We start from the raw sequence: 8397 nt of genomic DNA on the forward strand, positions 1-8397 counted from the left end.
AATCATCATCATTGCCACGAGGGCGCTTTGATTTAAAGCGACCTGCAAGTTTCTTGCGGAGACCACCAAAACCACGTGATGAAGACATGTTGAGGGAATGTTGCTGCAAGCTGTCGGACTGTCCGCACGCAACTTCACTTCACGGTCCGCGGCCTGACACTCATTTTTCCAACTTCTGTCCACTTTCTGATTTTGAATTCCGAATCCGAATTGGTGCTCATATATGGACATTTTGACCAATCCAAGAGTTGGTAAGCATGCATATACATATGATGTAATGGAGTAATGCAAGATTTTTGAATTAAACTATCTAGGGCAATTAGAAATGAAAAATGCACAAATAATACCAAATAAATAGCATAAAGAACATACTTAGGCCCGAGATGCAAGATGACACATGTGTGATCAACTTCAAGCCACATTTGAGATATCGAGCACATTCATTTCACTTCTTAGAGAACAAAATCTTGTTTCATCCAAAGGTTTTGTAAAAATGTCTGCTAATTGATCATCGGTGCCAATGGAATAAATAGAGATATCTCCTTTGCCAACATGATCTCTTAAGAAGTGATGCCGTATATCAATATGCTTGGTTCTTGAGTGTTGGACCGGATTGGTAGCCAATTTTACCGCACTCTCATTATCACACATGAGAGGCACATTCTTGAAAATAACTCCATAGTCCAATAAGGTTTGTTTCATCCATAATAGTTGAGCACAACAATTTCCGGCCGATATATATTCCGCCTCGGCGGTAGATAGAGCAACCGAATTTTGTTTCTTAGAAGACCATGAAACAAGAGATCTACCAAGAAATTGACAACAACCGGAGGTGCTTTTTCTATCAACTTTGCACCCCGCATAGTCCGAATCCGAATATCCAATTAATTCAAATTGAGCACCTTTGGGATACCATAGACCAATATTGGGAGTATACTTCAAATATCTTAGAATTCTTTTAGCGGCCTTCAAGTGAATCTCTCTAGGAGAAGCTTGAAATCGAGCACACATGCATACACTAAACATAACATCGGGCCTAGATGCGGTAATATAAAGCAAACTACCAATTATTGAACGATAAAGTTTTTGATCAACTATAGTACCTCCTTCATCTAAGTCTAGATGACCATTTGTTGCCATTGGAGTCTTGATAGGCTTAGCATTTTCTAAACCAAACTTCTTGAGCATGTCCCTCAAATATTTTGATTGACTTATAAAAATTCCATCTTTCAATTGTTTCATTTGAAGCCCAAGAAAGAAGCTCAATTCTCCTATCATAGACATTTCAAATTCCTTTGACATCATTTTTCCGAACTCCTCACAAAATAATTCATTAGTAGATCCAAAAATAATATCATCAACGTAGATTTGACAAACAAATAAATCTTTGCCAATTCTTTTAGTGAATAGGGTAGTGTCAACCTTCCCAATTTTGAAGTCTTTGGAAAGCAAGAAATCCCTAAGCCTTTCATACCAAGCGCGTGGAGCTTGCTTAAGCCCATAGAGAGCTTTAGAAAGCTTGAACACATGGTTAGGTCTTTTGGGGTCCTCAAAACCGGGAGGTTGTTCAACATACACTAGTTCACTAATCTTACCATTTAGAAAGGCACTCTTTACATCCATTTGGTAGAGCTTGATATTGTGTGCACAAGCATAAGCAAGTAGAATCCGGATTGCTTCTAATCTTGCTACGGGAGCAAATGTCTCCCCAAAATCCAATCCTTCAATTTGAGTATATCCTTGTGCAACTAATCTTGCCTTGTTTCTTACTACCACACCATCTTCATTGTGCTTGTTGCGAAACACCCATTTTGTACCAATAACATTGTGGTTCTTTGGTCTCTCAACAAGCTCCCAAACTTCATTTCGAGCGAAGTTATTTAATTCTTCATGCATTGCATTCACCCAATCAACATCAAGTAGAGCTTCATCTACACGGTTAGGTTCCATACAAGATACAAAAGAGAAATGTTCACAAAATGAAGCTATGCGAGAGCGAGTTTGAACACCCTTACTAATATCACCCACAATTTGATCAACCGGGTGATCCTTCACAATGGAATGATGAATTCTTGATACCGTTTGATAGTTGCTTGTTGAAGCATTAGGAGGAACCGTAGGTCTTGAAGTACCTTGATCATGAGTATCCAAGGTTTCATCGAGTTGTTGGCTTTGGTGATCTTCCTCATTTATAGTTGAGGATGAAGGAATAACAACTACACTATCTTCATCATCATCTTCCTTAGGTTTTATTTCACCAATGGCCATTGTTTTCATTGCATTTATCAATTGAGTTCCCCCAACATCATCGAGATTATCACTCTCATCTTGAGACCCATTTGTTTCATCAAATTCAACATCATATGCTTCCTCAATAATACCATGAGATTTGTTGAAGACTCTATAAGCCTTACTATTTGATGAATATCCAAGAAGAAAACCCTCATCACATTTCTTCTCAAATTTAGAAAGCCGGCTTCCCTTTCTCAAAATGTAACATTTGCAACCAAATACCCTAAAATATGAGATATTTGGCTTTCTACCAATGAGCAATTCATATGGAGTTTTCTTCAAGAGTTTGTGACAATATAGTCTATTTGATGAATGACAAGCGGTATTTATTGCCTCGGCCCAATAAGAATCCGATATATTATATTCCGCTAACATAGACCTTGCCATATCAATAAGAGTTCTATTCTTTCTCTCAACAATACCGTTTTGTTCCGGGGTATATTTGGAAGAGAATTCATGTTTGATACCCTTGTCATCACAATATTGATCAATCCTTGCATTTTTGAATTCCGACCCATTATCACTTCTAACCTTTTTGATGTCGAAATCAAATTGATTTTGAGCCAATATAGCAAATGACTTGAATGTTTCAAACACATTGGATTTGTCTCGTAGAAAATAAACCCAAGTAAATCTTGAATAGTCATCCACAATCACAAGACAATAAGAATTACCACCAATACTTACAAAAGATGTGGGCCCAAATAAATCCATGTGAAGTAATTCCAAAGGTCGATGAGTGGACATTTGACTTTTATTTGGATGAGTATTTGCCACTTGCTTACCGGCTTGACAAGAGCTACACAATTTGTTCTTTTCAAACTTCACATCTTTCAAGCCTCGAACTAAGTCATGCTTGGTTAACCGATTGAGTTGCTTCATCCCAACATGACCAAGTCTTCTATGCCATAACCAACCTAGTGAAGCTTTTGAAAATAAGCAAGTTGTGAGCTTTGCCTCATTAGATGAGAAATCAACAAGATAAAGATTTTCATGTCTAAAACCTTTAAATTTAAGATTGCTACCATCAACACTAGAGATAATAACATCTTCAACCGTGAAATTGCAACAAAATCCTAAATCACATAATTGAGCTACGGAAAGTAAATTAAAATTCAAAGACTCAACCAATAGCACATTTGATATAGAATGATCATTTGAAATAGCAATTTTACCCAAACCTTTAACCTTTCCTTTACGATTATCTCCAAATGTGATACTATCATAATTTGAGCAATCTTCATCACTCATTTGGGTAAACATCTTCATATCCCCGGTCATGTGTTGAGTACATCCACTATCCAACACCCAATGATTCCCTCCCGCCTTGTAGTTTACCTACAAAAGGAAATCAATCTCTTTTAGGTACCCAAACTTGCTTGGGTCCTTGGATGTTAGTGACCAAGGTCTTTGGCACCCAAATAGCTTTCTTTTTGTTTCCAACAATTGAAGTACCAACAAATTTAGCATGAACACCTTTTGCATTATGAGAAAGAACATAACAATGCTCAAAACAAGTGGAGGATACATGTTTGAACTTGGGACAATTTTTCTTAACATGTCCCTTTTTGTGACACTTGTGACACACTTTGTCACATTCTTTCACAAACAATGTCTTTTGCTTTACAAAAGCATTCTTTCCTTTCTTGGGAACATATCCAAGACCTTCACGGTTAAGAGAGCATCGTTGACTTCCCAATATGAAATCCAAATTCTTCTTACCACCATATGCCTTTTCTAGGTCATGAGTTAGAGTACTTATTCTATCCACTAACACTTCATTCTCAACAATAATTTTTGATTCATCAAGAGCAATATTATCATTGAGAGAAATTTTGCATTTATCACAAATAGAGTTAGTAGGTAGTGGTTCACTTGTAAGACTATCAAGTAAGTCACAAGTGACTCCAACATCCTTAGTGACCACCTCAACTTCATGCACAATAGATGATTTTTGAGCATCCACAAGCTTCTCACAATTTTCTTTGAGGTCATTGTGAGAGGTCTTGAGCTCCTCAAAAGACACTTGGAGGTTTTTATACAATTCCTTCAAGGCCTTAAATTTTTCTTTTTCTTTGTGCATGTAGTCATCGGCCTTACCTAACATTCTAACAAGATCATCATATGAATAGCCATCATCATCAACATCATCGATATCATCATCATCATTTATATCATTTAAATCGGTGATGATTTTTACCTTAGCATCTCCCTTTGCCATGAGACAATGGGGGGATGAGAAGAGTGAGGGAGCTTCCTTGATGGCAATTCCGGCATTAAGCTTGGATGAGGTGTCATCATCATCATCATCCGAGCTATCATCCGAGTCCCATTCAACTAAGTAGGCTTTGCCATCTTTCTTCTTGTTATAGTATTTCTTTTTCTTCTTGTCACTTTCATCTTTGCCCTTCTTCTTCTTGCTTGGACAATTCATGGCAATGTGACCGGGTTCCCCACACTCAAAACATTTTCTATCATTGAAAGCATTTCTTCTAGATGTTTGACCTCTTCTAGGTTGACCTCTTTTCATCTTCATGAATTTATTGAATTTCCTTACAAATAAAGCCATGTCACCATCACTCTCGCTTTCATTTTCTTCATCATTGCTATCTTCCTTTTCAATTGCCTTTGAGGCCTTGGCTTTGAGAGCAATAGATTCATTTTTCACCTTCTTTGCCAAACTTAAAGCATCGGCTTGTGACTTCTTAAATATATCTTGAGTGAGAATTTCTCCCAATACTTCGGTTGGAGAGGTTGTAGATAGATCACTCCTTACTAGCATTGTCACAATAGTCTCATATTTCTCCGGAAGTGATCTAAGGAACTTGTGTGTGAAATCCACATCCGGTACATTAAAACCAAGTCCTTTGAGTTCATTTACAATCTCATTCAATCGATTAAACATATCGGATACACTCTCATCTTCTTTCATAATAAATTGCTCAAACTTCCCTTTGCACACATATAGTTTGGCACTCTTCACAATTGTAGTTCCTTCATGAATTTCCATTAGTTTTACCCAAATCTCATGAGCGGTTGTGAGATTCTTGATACGATTGAACTCATTTATATCAAGAGCATCATAAAAGACATTCATGGCTTGATCATTTGTGAGGATATTCTCATTATCACTAACGGATGGTTCATCTTCCTTCAATACAACGAATCCATCTCTAACAATTGGCCAAATTTTTCCACCCATTGCTCTAAGATGCATTGACATTCTTATTTTCCAATAATCATAATTGTTTCCATCAAAGTGCGGTGGCTTCCCAATGTGCACATTGTTGTTACTAGCCATTTTGTCCCACTCCGGGATGATTAGATCCACAAACAATGGAGTCCTCGGCTCTGATACCACTTGTAGGATCTAGGACACCGGCTAGAGGGGGGGTGAATAGACGGTTTTGACTAAAAACAACAATACTAAATAAATTTAATCAATACAACAGGAGGAATAAATTTACTAGTGTCAATAAGTAAACAATGTATGAAAGACAACTACGGAGATTGAATACTTGAAGAACAATAAGCAAATCACTAATCAATTGCGAGGCAATAAGTAAATGCTAGAAGGAATAGACACCGAAATTTATCCCGTGGTATCGGTGATTTGCCGATCACCCCTAATCCACGTTGAGGTGGACTTCAAGCTCTCACTTGCTCCTCTATCAAGACACGACTTGATCTTTGAGCCAAGTGGACAAGAAATCACTCAATACCTCGATTCCACTAATGTCACCTTTGCCGCTCCGGCGAGGTAGGCGCGAACCCCTCACAATCAACACCGCGGCTTCTCCACAATCTTCTTGGAGAGCTCGACGGAGACAATCACCCGAGCCGTCTAGGAGGCGGCAACCTCCAAGAGTAACAAGCCAACGACGCTTGCTCGGTGTATCACCTAGTGCCTCAAGAATCACCAAATGATGCAAATGCACTAGAAACCCTCAATCTCTCACTAGAATGCAATCTCAAGCAAAGAGTGTGAGAGAGTGAGTTGGAGGATCACAAGTGAGCTCAATGTATGCAAGGAATGGCCAAGAGAGGTCTCACACACGAGCTACCCTTCTATTTATAGTCCCCCATCTAAAACCAACCGTTATGCACAAAAGGGGGCAGTTCTGCGCACACGCGGACCGTCCGCGCCCTAGGGCCGGACGGTCCGCCGTACACCATAACGGCTATAATGACCGTTGAAACATGTCAGAGCAGACTCAAAAAGGTGGGTCCGGACAGTCCGCCCATCAAGGCCGGACCGTCCGCGACCTGGCAATTTCAAACACCCGAGCCTCGGATCAAATGGAGTTAACACACGCGGACCGTCCGGCTATAAATCCCGGACCGTCCGCGACCTGAGACAGTACTGTCCGGACTGGTCCCCCGGACCGTCCGTAGTACAAATCTATAAAAACACACAGTCCCTGTCCAAAAACGAGTTAGACACATGCGGACCGTCCGCGCCTCACAGGCGGACCGTCCGGCTATAATTCAGGGACTGACCCGAAGCCACCTTCCTCTGGTCAGGACTGCGGACGGTCCGGCCCTAAGGCCCGGACGGTCCGCAGTGCAAAAAGAACACAGAACCAACACAAATGGTCAAACCTCGGACCCTCTGGAGGATCGCGGACGGTCCGCCCCCAAGGGCCGGACAGTCCGCGCGACCAAGACTTCTCAAGTTTCAAACAAGCTTTTGAATGAACTTTTTAACTTACGAAATGAGAAGCGCTGTTAGTCCTCATGCAAATGCAACTACTTGATGCTCTATGAGGCACTAAGTTTTACACAGATCTAAGTCATTGACCCCTCTTAATAGTACGGCTATCTAGCCTACTAATCCGGTCAGGTATCTTCTCTAAACTCCTCAAGACCGGCAAAAGTAAAACCTATATTATACCTTTGCCTTCATCTGATCCACAACCAATGCGTATGACTCTTCAACATTTCATTTCTATGTGGTCCAACCCTGCATTCTTATTTCTCCAAGAATCGTTAGTCCACAAGTAGTTGTCATTAATTACCAAAACATTATCAAAGGGGCCTAGATGATTCACACCCTGGCTGTTGGATTCCACCACCGGGATCGGGCCGGAGGATGCCGGAGTACTCGAGCAGCGCGGTGAGCGGCGCCTGGATGAAGCTGGACGCCGAGAAGTGCACGCCGTACCTCCTGGACGGCGCGGGCGGGGGCTGCGGCGACGGGACGCGCGACGGATGGGGCTGCGGAGGCGGGGGCGCGCGCGCGTCCATCGGAGCCGGGCGGGGCGGCGCGCGGGTGGAAGGGAGCTTCCAGAGGAGACCGAGCCCGCCACGGCGGCGGCGGCGGAGGGCGGGCGGCGGCGCGTCGAGGGCCGAGGGGGAGGGCGGAGGGGACGACGTCGGGGCGGCGCGGAGGCCGCACGCGGCGAGGCGGAGGCGGAGGCGGTGGAGGGGCCCCGTGCTCGTCGCTGTCGCGGGCGCGGTGGGAGGAATTTTTCTGGGAGGATGGAGGCGGGGGCGAGGGGCCGAGAGCTCCTGCTAGGGTTGGGAGCGGTGATGTGCGGCCAAGTTCTAGAACTGGGAGCGACGATGCGTGACCGAGGACCATAAACTGAATTAGATAAAATACCTCGGGTCCGGGACCGCGTGTGGACGTGTATGCAGTCTGCACGCCCGGCCCCCGCCGTATGCGCCGTACGCGGGAAGCGCGGAGAGCGCTCGAATTCCTGGCGTCTTTTAACTAACACTACGTTTGGATGTTAGAATTAGGAGCTGGAATCAGGAAACAGAATTTGTCAGAGCCAATACCAGCGTTTGGAGAATTGGCTCCACTGAATCATGAGTGAATACTGCACGGTATTCGCTTCCGCCTACGCGCACGCGCCCACAATTCCGAGCTCGCTCACTCTGTTTTCGCAAGAATTGAGTCGTACGGCTCCCTAATAAGTGCTTTGCGTACCCCTTCGACGCGCGGGAGAAAGGTCCAGGCTGCGGGAAAAATCCAGAGCGGCGCGCGGGAGGCGACTTCTCCTAGGCCGTCATGTTGTATTGTCATAGGTATCGTCATGTTGAAATATTAACTAGTTATCGTCATGTTGTATTGTCACAGATATTGTAGTATTTATTTGT

The sequence above is a fragment of the Zea mays genome, chromosome 8 (genome assembly GCF_902167145.1).
Source record: "Zea mays cultivar B73 chromosome 8, Zm-B73-REFERENCE-NAM-5.0, whole genome shotgun sequence".
Classification (NCBI taxonomy): domain Eukaryota; kingdom Viridiplantae; phylum Streptophyta; class Magnoliopsida; order Poales; family Poaceae; genus Zea; species Zea mays.